The sequence below is a fragment of the Choloepus didactylus genome, chromosome 22 (genome assembly GCF_015220235.1).
Source record: "Choloepus didactylus isolate mChoDid1 chromosome 22, mChoDid1.pri, whole genome shotgun sequence".
Classification (NCBI taxonomy): Eukaryota; Metazoa; Chordata; class Mammalia; order Pilosa; family Megalonychidae; genus Choloepus; species Choloepus didactylus.
The window spans coordinates 4,319,719-4,336,411 of record NC_051328.1 but is presented as its reverse complement, the minus strand read 5'-3'; positions in this window follow the sequence as shown (position 1 = coordinate 4,336,411).

Sequence of the window (16,693 nt, the reverse complement as noted above, 5' to 3'; positions counted from 1 at the left end):
CTATTTTGTCCCTCAATTCTTCTGTTAATGCCTACTTTGATTTTTTCATTTATTTGATTTATTTGATTTTTTGTAGTGTACCATTTTGAGTCCCTTCTCATTTCCTTATTTATGTGTTTTATGGATATTTTCTTTATGGTTTCCATGGGGCTTAAATTCACATCCTAAACAATCATGTTTGATATGACAGCAACTTAACTTCAATATCATACACAAACTATTTTCTAAGCTCTTCCATCTCCCCAAATTTTTCTTGTACTTTTTATGAATTATATTTTTACACATTAAAATCCCAAACCATAGATTTGTCATTACTTTTTATTGAGCAGAAGTTTTAAGAATCATACAGTTTTCTATGTTTTTTTATTTTCCATTGCACCATGGTCAGCTATGAACCAGATGTGAGCTGCTGCATCAGCCTGTGTTCTAGAGTGATGATGACATAGTTCAGAGTATAGGGGACATGTAGCATGAGTGAAAAATTAACCTTTTTGTTGTATGCCACTGAGATTTGAAGTCATTAGGGCATAAGCTAGTTTCTCCTGTGTGATACAACACCTAAATGGTCAAGTAGGCAGCTGGGTATACATGTCTTGAGTTCAAGACAGAAGTTGAGGCTGGAGAGACAAGTTAGGAAATCACTGACACATAGACGGTATTTAAATCCATAAGACTATATGAAATCAACAAGTGAAGACATAGAAGAAAAGAAGGCCAAGGACTGAGTCCTGGGGGCTCCAACATTCAGAGGTAGATAAGAAGAGGAGTCAACAAAGGAAACTGAAAAGGTATGGACAACAAGATGGAGGGAAACCAAGATAGTATGGTGTCCTTGGAGTCAAGAGAAAAAAACTTATATCTAAGAGGAGGGGTTATTACCTATGACTAGTGCTGATAGTTCAACCAAGACAAGGTCTGGATTTGAGAACATTGATGATCCTGCCAAGGGTAATATTGGTGGAGTGGTGGATGCAAAGGTCAGATTGGATATGGCTTAAGAGAGAAAGGGAAGAAAGGAATTGAGGACAGCAAATACAGACAATTCCTACATGCAGAGGTAAGCAGAGAAATGAGATTGTAGCTGATAGAGTAAATAGGTTCAACATATTTTAAGTGGAGAGAAATAACAGCATGCTCTATGCTTTGGGAAAAGATCCAATAGAGAGGAAAATTTTGCTGCAGTAGGAGAAAGAAGGTAGAATTTCTGGAGTGATGTCCTTGGAGAGGCAAGAAGGGATGGGGTCATCTCCACAACTGGAGGGTTTGGCTTCATGAAGTAAGACAGACAATTCTTCTAAGGTAACAAATGGAAGACAGAGTACATGGACACTGAATCATTCTCATTCTAAATTCAGAGAACCACAAATGAATGATATCTTGGTCAAATTCGATAACTTTCAGCCACTTTCAGTTACTCAATATCACCCCAGTAATGTAGACTCACTCCTATGATATTTTTCTTCAAACTCAAACTTGATCCAAAGCCCCTCTTCCCTGCTTCCCCCAGACAGGCTCAAAATGCTTAGAGAGGAGGAGGTGGAACAAGGTCCAGATTTGAGACCTTTCTTCTTTCCTCTTTTGTATGTCAGCCCTTCTAGTTTAGAGGACAGGGAAGAAGGGTGATGGTAGATATTTTCTCCCTCGCAAGTCTCCTGTATGGGTATTGGGGAGGGGTCCTGTTCAGTCCAATTCTCTCTGACGCTGTGGATTTCATATAGTTGTTCATAGAGTTGGGTTCTGTTTAACCTGACCTTTGAATAACCAAAGATTTCCCTCAAAAAAGCTGCAACATTTCCCTTTGGCCCTATCAGTAGTATGACCCTCAACCCCTTCTCGGACCAGGCATCCATTTCTTGGCTCAAATTTTACCAGGGCACCACAAGCCTCTGTTCCTTCTGCCAACTTCATACTCTTCACAACTTCCAGAGCTAAGAAGCAGGGCTTCTTCTTATATTCCTTACCACTCTCTGACTATTGTTTGTTTATTCTATGACTTCCCCAACTAGATTATAAAATCCATGAGAGCAGGGATGCTAGTCTGTTTGGTTCACTGTGATATGCCTCACACCCATGAGTGCCTGGTACCTAGTTGATAATAAATATTTGTTAAAAAGAAATGAAGAAAGAATATAGAATGTAGGGATTGCAGCCAACTTATTCCTGAGCATATTGGTAGATTATTATGGTAATGGCTTCAATAAAACATGTCTCTGTGTGTTCGTGACCTTGTTTAGGCCCCTTCCATATTGATTCTGGGCTTGGCCATTGCTTTGACCAAATGAGATATTAGCAAGCATGACCCAAGCAGAGGCTTGAAAAGTACTTGTGCATTGAGGCTTTTCTTCTTGCTGCTTTTGGAATCTAGACACCACATAGAAAAACCTCAGGATAACTTCACCACCTGGCTTATTACTGATATTCTCACAAACACTGAAGACTAACAATTTAGTAGGCAAAGCCCTCTATCTTGGGGCTTGTCCTTGTCAAGCTGGTTATTGCAAAGGAGAGGCTAAGCCTATGTGTAATTGTGTCTAAGAGTCTCCCCCAGAGAACCTCCTTGTTGCTCAGATGTGGCCCCTCTCTCTCTAAGCCAACTCTGCAGGTAAACTCACTTCCCTACCCCCTGTATGGGACATGTCTCCCAGGGGTATAAATCTCCCTGGCAATGTGTGACATGACTCCTGGGGATGAGCCTGGACATGGCATCATGGGATTGAGAAAATCCTCTTGACCAAAAGGGGAAAGTGAAATGAAACAAAGTTTCAGTGGCTGAGAGATTTCAAATGGGGTTAAGAGGTCACTCTAAGGGCTATTCTTATGTGCTATATAGATATCCCTTTTTAGTTTTTAGTGTATTGGAATAGGTAGAATGAAATACCTGAAACTGTTGAACTGCAACCCAGTAGCCTTGATTCTTGAAGATGATTGCATAACTTTGTAGCTTACAAGGTATGACTGTGTAATCATGAAAACTTTGTGGCTCACACTCCATTTATCCAGTGTATGGACAGATGAGTAGAAAAATGGGGACAAAAACTAAATGATAAATGGAGTGGGAATGGGGGATGGAATGTTTTGGGTGTTCTTTTTTACTTTTATTTTTATTCTTATTTTCATTCTTTTTGGAGTAAGGAAAATGTTCAAGAATTGATTATGGTAATGAATGCCCAACTATATGATGGTATTGTGAATAGTTGATTGTGCACATGGATGACTGTATGGTATGTGAATATATCTCAATAAAACTGAATTTTAAAAAAAGTTCAGAATAGCATGCTGGAAATGTGTGGTCCACCCAACAGCCAGCACCAGTGACCAGACAAATCTTAGACCATCTGGCTGCAGCCAACCCACCAGATGACTGTAGTCATATGGGTGACATAGCAAGAACAGCCAAGTAAATCATATGACTATCGTTTTAAGCCATAAAGCTTTGGGATATTTTGTTATGCAGAAATAGATGACTATTATGGCACATAACACTTTGGTCCCTGTGATGGTTAGGTTCATGTGTCAACTTGGCCAGGTGATGGTTTCCAAGTGCCTGGTCAAGAAAGCACTGGCTTAACCACAGGACTAATGCAAGGACATTTGTGGCTGATTAATAAACCAGAAGGCTGGTTTCTTAAGTCATCAGTAAATTGACTGCACCTTTGACTGATTATATCAACAAAGGGTGTGTCTTCCACAATGAGAGAATTCAATCAGCTAGATTTAATCCAATCAGTTGAAGACTTTTAAGGGAGAAGAGAGAGAATCTTCACTTCAGCTTCAGCTAGCCAGCAAAGCATTTCTTGAGGAGTTCATCGAACACCTTCATCAGAGTTGCCAGTTCATTGCATGCCCTATGGAATTTGGACTCATGTATTCTGCCCTACAGAATTTGGATTTGTACATTCCCACAGTTGTGTGAGACACTTTTATAAAATCTTACATTCACATATATCTCCTGTTGGTTCTGTTTCCCTAGAGAACCCTAACTCACAGAGTCCCCTTCTACCTTGCTGGCCCAAGATACTCCACAAAATCTATTCCTCCCTCCTTCTCAGCAGTCTCCAAACTCAGGAGTCCAGAGGATTTGACAATGCCCAAATTCCTCTTAGTGTGTGCCCAATCCCATAAGTCACTGGAGCAGCTGATGCAAATTGTTTCCTAGAAACCACACCTATTACCCAAGCTGACCTTTTGAAAATAATTAGGGTTTCCTGAGCACTGACCCTGTCTGTTCACAGGAATGGAAGGGAGATTTTGCCTAGACTGTCTCAGGGAGCCCCTGGCCAAGGAACTCTTAAATCTTTTCCAAGAGGGAGTGAAAGAGTCAAGGGGACAGCTTCAGTAGCAGGAGCCCTTAGCCAGTATAGTTCAGTGTCCCCTGTGGCTTCTGAAGTCCCCACCCATAGGGCACTACTGGGTTTTGATAAGACCTGTTATGCATTTGTCCTTCAGGCCCCCAGGTCCCTGCTGCTCCCTCCCCCCAGGAAGAGATCTCTCTTTCACCAAGGAAATCACACTCTAGCACCCTGACCCCATGGAATTAAAAATCTGGCCTGTCATGTTAGCAAGGGTGAGTGGACAGGACCTGAGATGTTGCCTCAAATACATGTAACCCCACTTTATCAGCCCCAGGGAAGATGTAATTAAGGTGCACAGGATCAGACATGGCCTCATTTTGTACAGGCCACTGAACACGCAGAAGACTGCCGGAGCCTCTGAAGTCAAGCATGCGGGGGCCCAACAGGGATTGCTTTTCTCTTCCATGACTGTGTTCATTCCCAAAGCCAGCCCCAAGGTTCAGACTTGAATAACAAACACTGAGTGGGGACTGCCTGGGAGGCAGTGGACAGACATGCAGTGGAGGGAGGCCTCATGCCCTTTCAGAGACCCTGTCCAGCCTTTTCCCCCAAAAGCCCCCCAGCTCCGCAGGCTGCTCTAGATGCAACCAGAGTAACCTCATGATTTCTCCTGACCCAGGATGACCCAGGATGAGTGCTAGCCCTCTAGACCAGAGGTCACAGCCCAGGGGCATTCACATATGTTTTATTTGGCTAATCACATTGTATTATGGTATTTTAAAAATGAGAAATTCACATAAAAATCTGTATTTCCAGTGTCTCTTGAGTTTGGGCAACACTATGCCTGCTTGGTCCCCAGTCAACTGGCATTGAGGACTGTTGTTCTCCAGGTGCTTACGGTCCCCTCTCTCCTCCTTGTATGTCACTCAGCCCACCTCACTAGTTAGTACTATCTGCTTGTCATTTTAGTTTGGGTCCTGCAGTCGACAGGGAGACGTGATGCCTAGATGGTCCTGCGAGGAGGGACTTGTATTCAAGTGCAGAGAGGGTGGCTGGCAGATGTCTCCAGCTGTCAGATCCTGCAGGGTCTGCCTCGGCTGCAGAGTTGCCTCCCCTGAGGCCATGCCCTTTCCAGACAGCCCACATCCTGTGATTGAGTGAGAAGGGGGACAGAAAGGCCCAGCCATTTCAGCTCAACCCTGGGCAAGCCCGACTGGGCTCCCTGTAGGCTTGGCCTTTAATGTAATCTGACTTCTCCCTCTATCCAATCCTGATTTCTTCCTCTTCCTTTCACAGGGATTGATCCCTAACAAGCATCTTGTACCCCAAACTTCCAAATCTCAGCATCAGCTTCCAGAGTAGCTAATCAATAACAGGTCCCCTGATCCAAGGATTGGATGGATAACTTGAGAGGGACATATCAGTTAGAGAATAACTTGTCCATTTGCTCACATGGGGAAATTGAGACTCAGACAGGGAACAGAGTAGTCTGAGATTTCTTAAACAGAAAGAGACAGGGCCACGGTCTCCTGATGCTGAGAATGAAGCCAAGTCAGAAAACATCCTCTCACAGATGACAAATCCATGCACCACCCAGGGATATAAAGCAAAGAAGGTATCTTCTTAGATTGATTTCTCCCAAAAGTAGAGTCCAATGCAATGACTCAGGTGCAAGTAGTCTATTTGGTGGTGATGCCAAGAAGCAAAAGGGAAGGATCAGGGATTGTGACACACAGAAGGAGATTAAGCCAGTTCAATAGTGTGTTGCTATGACCACTGCCATGGAGAACCAGGGCTTGACTCCACAAGGACCTCTGAGAAGAGTCCAGATCGGTGCCCAGTACTGTCCAGCTGTAGGATGAGGAATGGAACATTTATCCACCTGCTCCTGTCCCCACTGATTGAGGGTTGCCCCCAGGTGGTAAACCCCCACTTCTGAGCTATGCTTGAACATGGGCAAGGTGACCTCCACATTGCTGGGGAAGGCCCCAGGACAAAAAGAAGAAAGTCATGCCCTGTGCAGAGAATCTGGCATTAGATAGTTGTAATGACGTGTAACATACAACAGTAAAATGATTTACAAGACACAGAACTAATACAGAAGAAGGAGTACTTAAATCTGACTGTGGAATGTCAGAAAGTTGCACAGAGTCTAACTTTGACAAAGTTTTGTAGGATGAATAGGAGTTCACCACATCAGTAAAGTGGAAGCCTCAACGTGGAGGCACAATTGCCTGATGTGTTTAGAATGCTGTAAGTATTTGGTATTTCTAAGGCATGAAGATCAAGGAGGAGAGGACCCAAAGGCAGAACTGGTGAGGAAAGCAGGGGCTAAACCTGAAAAGCTCTGAACACCATTCCAAGTAATGTGAACTTTTGCCCAAAGGGTTTTATCATTTTATTTTTCAAATTAACATATAGTAAAATTGACTTTTTTCTTTTGATATACAGTTCTATGAATTTTAACATGCATATAGATTCATGTAACTGTCATTGTAATCGGGATACAGAACAGTCCATCATGTCAAAAAACTCTCTCTCCTTTTTAATCACATCCTCCCCCTACTCTTGTAATCACTCGTCTGTTCTCCATCACTATAGTTTTGTCTTTTCGAGAATGTTATAAAATTCAATTCTCATTATTTGTGTAGCTATGCCTTATGAAATCCCCATGAACACTGAATTAGTGAAGATTGAACCAACTTTGCCAGACCTTAGCTGGGACACCCTCCTGCCCTCACAGCTCTGTGCATGCACGCGTCTGTGAATGACCACACAAGCTCCGCAAGCATTTTTAGTGAATAGGCGAATTCATGAGTGTGGAATCCATAAATAATGAGGATGGACTTTAAATGGACTCACACTGAGTCCAAACTAGCTTCTTTCCCGCAGCTTAATGCCTTGAGGATTCACCCAAGTGGTTACCTTTATCAACAGTCAGTCCTTTCTTATGGTATTCCATCTTGTGGATGTTTATTCCATGCTGAAGGTCATTTGGGTTGTTTCTATTTGTGGTGGTTATGAATAGAGCTTTCATAAACATTTGCGGGCAGGTCTTGGTGTGAACATAAATTTTCATTTCTCTGAGGAAAATACCGAAGAGTGATTGCTGAGATTACTGGGTCATATGGTCAGAGTATATATAACTTTTAAGAAAGCTGCCAAACTTTTCCAGTGTGGTTATACCATTTTGCATTCTCACCAACAGTGTATGAGTTCCAGTTGCTCCACATCCTCACCAGTCTTTGAATGTATTTTTTATGTTAGCTGTTCTAATTGGTGTGTAGTGGTTTGCCTAAAGAGTTTTAAGCAAGGAGTGACATGATCAAATTGCGGGGAGAAAATAAAAAGCAAGGAAACTGGTTACGCTCTTAGGTAGGCAAAAGACATTGGTGGTAATGAGGATGAAGTGTAGGGACAGACATGCTGAAGGAGAATCAGTCGGTCTTGGGATTAAGGAAAAGAGTCCAAGATGATTTCCAAGTTTAAGAATTCCATGTGAGGGGCCGGGGCAGATCAGTGTGGAGAGGAGCATCCTCCTTCCCCTGCTGCTAAGAATCCCTGTGCAGATGAATGCACCGAACAGCTTGGCTCCATTTACTCAGGAAAATTTACATCCCGCTCCATGGAGGGAGACGTGTCTAACTGCCAGCCTGTGTTTGCAGAATTATAAGCCTGCCAACAGCCCACATTCTGGGATTGACCTATGTGGATGTAAACATGGATGCAAATGTCCTGATAGTGAATCGCACAAAGAGTCCCAAATGTGGAGCAGCCAAGGAAGGAAGTAGAAACTCCTTTCCCCCCGAAATATCTGCATGCTGCCTCCTTCCTGGAGGTGAGAAAAGATCTCCTGCCTAAATGACTAATAAGTTTGGAAATATGTTTTCTGTTGGTTCCAGTTGTTACTTGAACTCTGGGTAGGATGATCAGTTTTGAAGTCCCGGATAAAATGAATGCCAGGAAATTGAAATGCTGATTAGAAGCTACCACTGTGATATGACTGAGATTTGCAATGGGCTTGGGTGAGCTGGGTGCCAGGGTCCCAGCTACCAGGAAAAGAAAACTTGAGATAAGATACTCTAGGGCTTCCACCTGAAATAGGAATCCAACATCTCCTGGCCAGTGCAGGGCCCCGCCCAAGCTCCTGGAGCCTGTACCAAGCTGGCCTCCAGCATGAAGAAGGAATTCCTCCAGAGTTCTCCAGGAATGTCCCTTCCTCTCATCTCTGGGACACCAGCCATCCTCTAAGAACCCCAAATATTATGCAGAATATTGTACAAATGTTGTGCAGAGTTTTCAAAGCCCCTTCTTGCCATAACTTTTATCGGAATCTCACAACAATCCTGGTATTATTATCCTACTTTTCCATTGAAGAAACTTCAATGGAAAAGCAAGTCACTTGAAGAATTAGATCAAAATTCAGGACTTTAGTGTCCCTATCCGGAACAACCATCCAGAGAACTTCATCACTACCTTTTCTTTGGGAAGTGGCTGCAAACCCTGAAGTAAATTGGGTGTGGGAAACCCTTCATTCATCACAGTCTGGTTAGTCTGCATATTGGACATCTGTTGGGTTGCTGCCCCACCCCCACTTTCTGAGAACTGCTCCTTCTGCTTCCCTCCATGTGGTTAAAGAAGTCATATTTGTTCAATGGGACATGCAGTGCCCAACCCAAATCTGATTGGCCCGCAATAGATACCTGATCCAAGTTGGACCAATCAGAATCCTGCCTTAGGAATTTAGGAGTGTGCCTGAAATAGTGAGGTCAGGTTCTCTCTGTGAGGCCTTTGACCTTCTCTTCCATACCTGGATTGGGAAACAGAATCCACAGAAAGAAGGAAGATTGAGCCTGAAGTATACAGAACACATGAGAGAAATAGAGAAGATGGGGGCAAGCAGTTAGGAGCCTTCTAGAAAGGAAGATCCCTGGAAGCTGGCTGCTGGGGTCCCAGTGCCTGTCTAGTTCTTTATTTCCTGAGGTTTGGGTATTCAGCTAGTCTTCAGACTTTGTAAGAAACTCTAATCCTGCCGATAAACACCTGCCCCACCTTCTGCCTTTCTTTTCATCTTTAAATTTGTCAAAGTTGGTTCTTCTTCTTTGGGGAGGAAAAAAGAAGGGTGTGACAATACATATCCTATTGCTTTTCTTTACAGAACTGATCCCCATCTGATATTATTTCATTTACTTGTTTATTGTCTGCTTCCTTCACTAGAACATCAGCTCTCTGGGAGCTGGGGGGGGGACCGCTTGTCTGTCCTAGCACTGTGGCCTGGCACAGAGGAGGCTCTCAATATATAAATTGTTGAGTGGATCAATCAATGGATGTGGATATATAAAGGCCCTTAGAGATCATCCAGTGCAACTACCGCACCTCATTTTATAAAGTGGAAAATTAAGCCAGAAGGAGAAGGGTGTTGACTAAGGTCCCATGGAGATTTTGCAGTTGACCCTGGACTAGAGAGCTGCCCAGAGCAGTAGCAGTAAGAGCCACCATGTGTTGGCCAACCTCTGAGTGCCTGGCTCTTTGCAAGAGTTTTCCACGTGCTAGAATTATCCTTTTTATGACTCCCACATTACAGATAAGGAAATGGAGGTCTTGGAGGCATTGCACACATCAGCAAGAAGCAGTACACCATCCCATCTTCCTCTGCCCATAACATACACCCTTTTTGCTTCAAAATTTGCATGCATCAGTGCCCTTGGGCTGACCCTAACAACTCAGGACCCCCACTCCATCAAGACTTTTCCTTTCTGGGCTGCTGACCCATACTATTATACTATCTCTCTTTCCTGTTAAAACTTAACTGTCCCATGTCCCATAAACTTGGATCCTTATAGTATGTGACTCCATCTAAATACTGAATCTGTGCTAGGGTAACAAGGACTGGGAGACGTTATTGGTTACAACTCTAAGAGGTCTTTACATTTTAACACAGAACATAGAGATCCATCCCCTCCTTGACTTACAGGACTCACTCCTTGAGGTGGGATTCCAGCACTGTGGGAAACCAATGGGGGTGATGTTTTGAAGATGGAGGCCTTTTGACCCATCACATCATGCCCCATGGATGAATATTTGTTCCACTGACACAGATGGTCAGTCTTGGTTACTAGAACACAGGAAAGAACCTGTGAAAAAAGATCATTGAACCTGGGGTCAGAAGACCTGTGTTCAAGACCCAATTCTACCTCTTGCTAGCTTTGTTTCTTTGGATTAGTTAATATACTTCTGTAAATTCCATATAGCATTTAAAAATGTGGATAATAATAATATCTTACAGGAGTATTGTCTGGCAAAATTCTGATGATAAAAAATAAATATGAAATTGTGGACTCCTTGGACATTTATTTACAAGCATTTATTGAGTGCCCACTATGAACTAGGCCTATACTAAGTGCAGAAAGCAGCCCAGAACTATCATCTTTTCTGACTTTGAAAAGGCAGAGACCACAGCTTCACTTTGCTGGATTCAGGGAATTAAAGACCATCCCAGTAAAGGTTAATTGGTTAAATTTATCAGCCAGTAGAAGAGGAATTACCACTTGGCAATTAAGTTTGCAAATACTGTAAAACCTTATAGAGTGTATTTCTCCAAATTGATGTGTTCCTTTTCATGTAATAATCAATTAATGGGTGTTTCAGTTGCTTAATTAGCTCTGCATGTAAATTAATCTCTGCATATTGAAATTGCAAACCCAGCCTTGTAACATTGGCTAGTTTCTGAGATAAATCAAATTACTGCAGCCCTAGCAAAGGTTCTTGCTTTTGAGAGTCACCAAAAGCCAGCAGATTCCTTTAGTGCCTGAGCGTGGGAGCTTAGGGAGGATTTGGAGTATAATAGCCAGGCTAATTATATTTACCCATGGAGAGGACTCTGTGTCAGTTCTTATTTGTGCTCTTAGTCAAAACTGCCTGTTGAATGATTAAATTCTATGAGCCATTTAGGTCTCATGCCCTGGTCTTGATATTACTGAGGAATAAAAAACATATTTCCCATTCCCCAGGCAGGGGCACGAGCTGGCGGGTGAAACCCATTCCCTGCTTCACTGGGAGGCTGAGAGGTGAAAGAAATGGTAAATTCATGACCATTTCTGCTATGATCCAAGGGAAATTCCACCTCCTCCAAGAAGACTTCTCTGACTACATCTAACAAAAATGACTGCTCCCTTTTTCAAAGTCCCCCTTTTTTCTAGGAAAGCCAAACCCTGCCTGTCACTTGGTTACATGCTACAATGTGGAGTCATGGCAAGATGCATGTTTTCAAATTGCCTATGCCTGGGTTCGAATCCTAACTCTGCTATCTACAAGCTGTGTGATAGTAGACAAGTCAGATAACCTCTATGAGCCTCAGTGTAAAATAGAAGTAAGAGTATTCCACTTCCTCAAACAGCCCAAGTGAGGTTCAAATGTCAACAACAATGTAACTTTTGGTAAATGGTAAATGGTATCCATGTGTTGGTTATTTTAGTAAGTGTTTTATATTGTTTTCTTGCATCTTTCAAAAGCAGGGGCTAAGTTGTTTCTTTCGTTTGTGTCCCCCACTGTGTCTGGCCCAGGACTTGTTTGCAGGGCAGCTGAGGGCTCAGCCAGGCCCAAGATGAGAGGCCCTGGTTAGCCTTCCTTGGAAAGTTGTTGCCTGGCTTCTGAACTCTCACTTGATCTGGTTTCCTGCAGGTTATTTTGAGAAATTTGGAAGAAGTAAAATGTTATCTCTGGAGCCTCCAGATTCTGGAGACTGTCTAGAAAGGCAACGGAGAACCAGCTGCTTCTGTCATTGCCTTATAAACCGGGCCAACAAAAACAAGACATGGAGACCTGGGCTTGCCCATATGATTTTGCCCAGAGAAAACCCTCTTTGGAACTGGAGCCATCATACTGGCCACGCACGAGACCCAGTCCCCAGAGTCATGGCCTAAAGGCCTGTGGACTCTGTTCTGAGCCTCCAGATGACTTTGGGGGAGCATCCAGGACCCCTCCATGGAGCTTAGTGACCAGTCTTCCAAATGGACATCACCCAAGCCCCATTTTCAGAGTTCTGCGCATGGCGCTTGGATTAAGATTATGAGGGAGGGGCCTGACACCCCAGTGGGAAGGAGAGCTCTCTAGGCTGGGTCCCCTTCTAGCTCAGAACATAACTCCAAACACATAGTTAGTGCTCAGTAAAAATGTTCAGGAATGGGGACAGAGGGGGCGTGCAGAATGAGCACAAATAAAGGAATGTGAACACATGAACACATAAGAATAAAGGAATTAATAAGTAAATGAATGAATACACAGAAATGAAAGAGTGACCTGAGCCAAGAATGAGGAGCCCAGCCTTCCTGCTCAAACCTCCCTGCTCCAGACAAAACATTCTCTCAGCAATTGAGGGATATTTGGTGCCCTGGGAGCCACACAAGATGGGATCACTTTTTTTTTTTACATCTAGGAGTTCCCTCATCCTCAAGACTCAGATATGTTCTCCAGTCATTTAGAAAGTTCCTTCCACACTCCTCTCCCTGCTGCCTGAGAGCCTGGGGTGTTTTCTGCTGCCATGGGTTGCAGTAGTTGTGTTTAGAACTTTCATGTAGAACCATGAGACCCTCACCTACCAGCGTCCTGGCGTGAACAGAATTTCCCAAGTGATGGCGGGTTCCAGAAACAACCACCCAGAGCCAGCACGGACACCTTGAAGATCCTCAGTGACATTTATTTGGGACACATAACTGAAGACAGGTGGAATAATCACTGGTCTTTCTCAACTGTCCATTCCTCTTCTCCCAGCTTGGAATTGCGTCTCTTAGCTCTGCATTCCCAAAGTCAGTGTTAATGCCTCATGGTCGTACTTAGCACAGTCTACTGAGAAGTTTGCAAGAGGGAAATGGTGAAGACTGGGCCTCACCAGGTGGCCATGCTGATGGAGGACCCCGCAGACACAGCACAGAACAGCATGTCACTGATGCCGCACAGCTAAGCCATCCCAGGTTGTCTGGAGAAGCCATAAACAATTCAGACTGTTTATTTTAAATGTCCCTTGTCGTCCTGCTCAAGGACAGAACACACAGCCTGGCATCTTTTCTAGCTGGTAACTGATCTGTTTACTCCACTCCCCTACCCTGCCAAATGCAAACAAGATTCACTGTTCCTGGACTGTCTAGAGGGTTTTTTTCTTCCCATCTCTCTCTTATAAATCCTATTTTTGGCCACAGCCCACTGAGCATTTCCCTCACTAGGAACCATCCTGGTTTGCCTGAGACTGAGGAGGTCTTAAAACAACCAGCCTTTGCTATCTCACAGTTTCTGTGGGTTAGGAATCTGGGAGTGGCTTAGCTGCATCCTCTGTCTCAGGGTCTCTCACAGGCTGGAATCGAGGTTTGAAAGGGGCTGCATTTGGCTCCGGGTTTGGCTCACGGAGATCTTCCAAGCACACTCATGAGACTGTTAGCCAACCTCAGTCCTCACTGCTTGCTGGCTGGAGACATCCATTCCTTGCCAGGCAGGCTTCTTTACTGGACAGCTCACAACATGGGTGACAGCTTCTTCAGAGTGGGGGTCTGATGGAGAGAAGAAGGGAGAGAGGGAGGAAGAGAAGGAAAGAGAAGAACAGAGAGAGGGAGTAAGGGAGAGAGAGAGAGAAGGAGAAAGGGAGAGAGGTTGATGGAAGGAGAGGAAGGGAGAGAGTGGGAAAGGGGGAGAGATGGAGGAAAATGGAGGGAGAGAAAGGAAGGGGGAAGGAAGGAGAAAGATGACAAGCCAGACAGAAGTTTGAGATTCAGAAGTGACATCCATCACTTTTGCCTGCCATATTCCATTCTTTTAAAGTGAACTTCACTCAAGGATGTGGCTACCAAATTGTTGGAGCCATTTTAGAGTCCGCCAACCCCAGTAACAAGTGTAGCTCTTCTCCTGATCCATTATTTCCCATTTATCTGTTTCACTTCTTTACAGTCTGAAACCTACAAGTCTGTAAGCTCCGTGCAGTCAGGGACCCTGTGCCCAGTGCCAGACTAATAGAAGGAGCTTAATAAATATTCAAAAAACAAATAAATGGGGGAGATATGCCGGGCACTATGCTGAGGGTTAAGGGAGGACAAGGCACAGGACTTCCCCAGCAAGCAAAGAGAAAGAGGCACAGCCAGCCATGTCTTCCCTGTCCATGGCCTTGCAATATGGCTGAGAAATTTCCCCAACTCCTGCAGAAGGACTTGTTTTGCCTTCTGGGTCCCTGTCGTAATTTCCGATACAGTGCCAGCTCAACTCTGTGTTGGGGAGTCAGGAAGGGATGGGCAGGGGTGGCACAGACAGACAGTGGAAGGAGAGTTCTGCAGGGCACGGGAATTCTCTGGAAGGGTTTGACAGGTCGACTGGCCAGGGGCCTGAGAACTGGCTGTCTGTTGCCCACTGCCATGTTTGAGGAATCGTTTGCCAAAGAGCCAGGCCAGCGGGAGCGTCGACCTTGGAGAGAGAGTGATCTGTCTTCATGGGAACACACTGTCATAAGCACGTCTCAGTTTCGCTTGGGAAGGCGCTGAGGCTGCGAGAGAAGAGAGCCTTGGACGTGCCTAAGGAGGAAAAATGTGTGGCCCATCCAGGGGCACGGAAGCAGCTAAAATTAACCCAGAGTGACCCTGGAGGGCAGCTCTGGAAATCAGCACGTTTCCCTCCAGTGGCCTCGAGCAAGGCCAGCAGCGCAGCCACTCCTTTGGGGAGCTGAAGAGCCCCTCACTCCCATCTACCGTGAGCAAGCTCTTTATTTGTTCCAAGGATGGGGGAGAGGAGGGGAATCTTAGGAAGCAGCACCTTGAGCACCAAGGCCATTCACTGGCCCCTGCTCCATCCTGAAGGTCACAGAGGCGACATCCCAGGGAAGGGGGTGGGTGATAAACACGTCTCCATGGTCACCTCTCTGAGGACCCAGCTGAGCCGGTCTCCTCTGTCTGTGCTGACAGCTCCGGGGGAGATTTATCTGCCAGGATCTAGGGCTGCTGCAGAAACAGCAAACTCATGAATCTGGAGGGAAGGCATTGACTGAAACCTGGGGAGCTCTTATTAAAGAAGAGAAAGGGACAGGAAGATGAGCTCGGAGCTCCTGCCAGGCCCCAGTGTTGAGTGACACAGGATCCGTGTATTATGCGATGGCCTGGCCCAGCTATTTTGGGATGAATTGGACAAGTAGATAATGTTCATGGGGAGAAAATAAAAGATAGAGGTTCTCTGAGAGGCTTATCTTGGGCAGCTGATAAAGAAGCATTTGCTGAGGAGGGGAGAGGTGGCAGTGGGGGGGGGGCTCCTGAAGGAGGCAGCCCTGGGGTTCAAGGCCCAAAGAGCTTGCACTCAGACTGATGTGTCACCCTCAGAGTCACCAGTGGAGGAGGCAGGGGACAAGGCCTGGCACAGAGAGCAGATCTCCATCTATCTGAGGTGGCACCTGGGTCACTGCCTGGAAGAGGGCTGGACAAGATACCTCCAGTGTTTCTTCTGGTAAAATTTATCTCCCCAATTTTTGTGGCTGTTTGCTTTTATTGTCTTCTCTGTGCGCTTGTTTGCCAGAACCATTTCTAGGACACTAAAGGTCAAAGAGCCCAAGATCCAAGTTCCAGGGTTTGAAAGGGTGATGTTTTGTGCATTTATTAACATTTTATCTTCACATTCCATAGGGTGGGGACATACCTGTGATACGGTAACACACAAGCCTGGCCTCAGCAAAAATCCAGTCACTAGCTCTAACCCCAACCAGAGACATGACCCCAGAAGGGCTCAAACCAGACATCCCCAGCCCTGGGGGCCCGCAGACCTGAGGAAGAGAGAGGCCCCATGACTAAGCCATTAGGATTTGTTATAGGGATGCAAAGGACAGTGGAGGACATCCTCAATACTCAGTGTGAATGGCAAAGCATATAATTACCAAGTATTACCCAATGCCACTGTGCCAGTTTGAATGCATTGTGTCCCCCCAAATGCCATTATCTTTGATGTAATCTTGTGTGGGAGATGTTATCAGTGTTGATTAGATTGTAATTCTCTGGGGGTTTCCATGGAGATTCGCCCCACCCAGCTGTGGGTGATGACTCTGATTGGATAATTTCCATGGAGGTGTTGGCCCACCCATTCAGGGTGGGTCTGAATTAAATTACTGGAGCACTATATAAGATCAGACAGAAGGAGCAAGCTGCTATAGCCAAGAACACTGAAGAATGCCCAGAAGCTGAGAGAGGAACTGCAGTTTGATGACAGCCATTGGAAACAGACTCTTGCTCCGGAGAAGCTGAGAGAGGACAAATATCCCAAGTGCAACTAAGAGTGACATTTTTGAGGAACTGCAGCCTAGAGAGGAATGTCCTGGGAGAAAGCCATTTTGAAACCAGAACTTTGGAGCAGATGCAGCCACGTGCCTTCCCAGCTAACAGAGGTTTTCC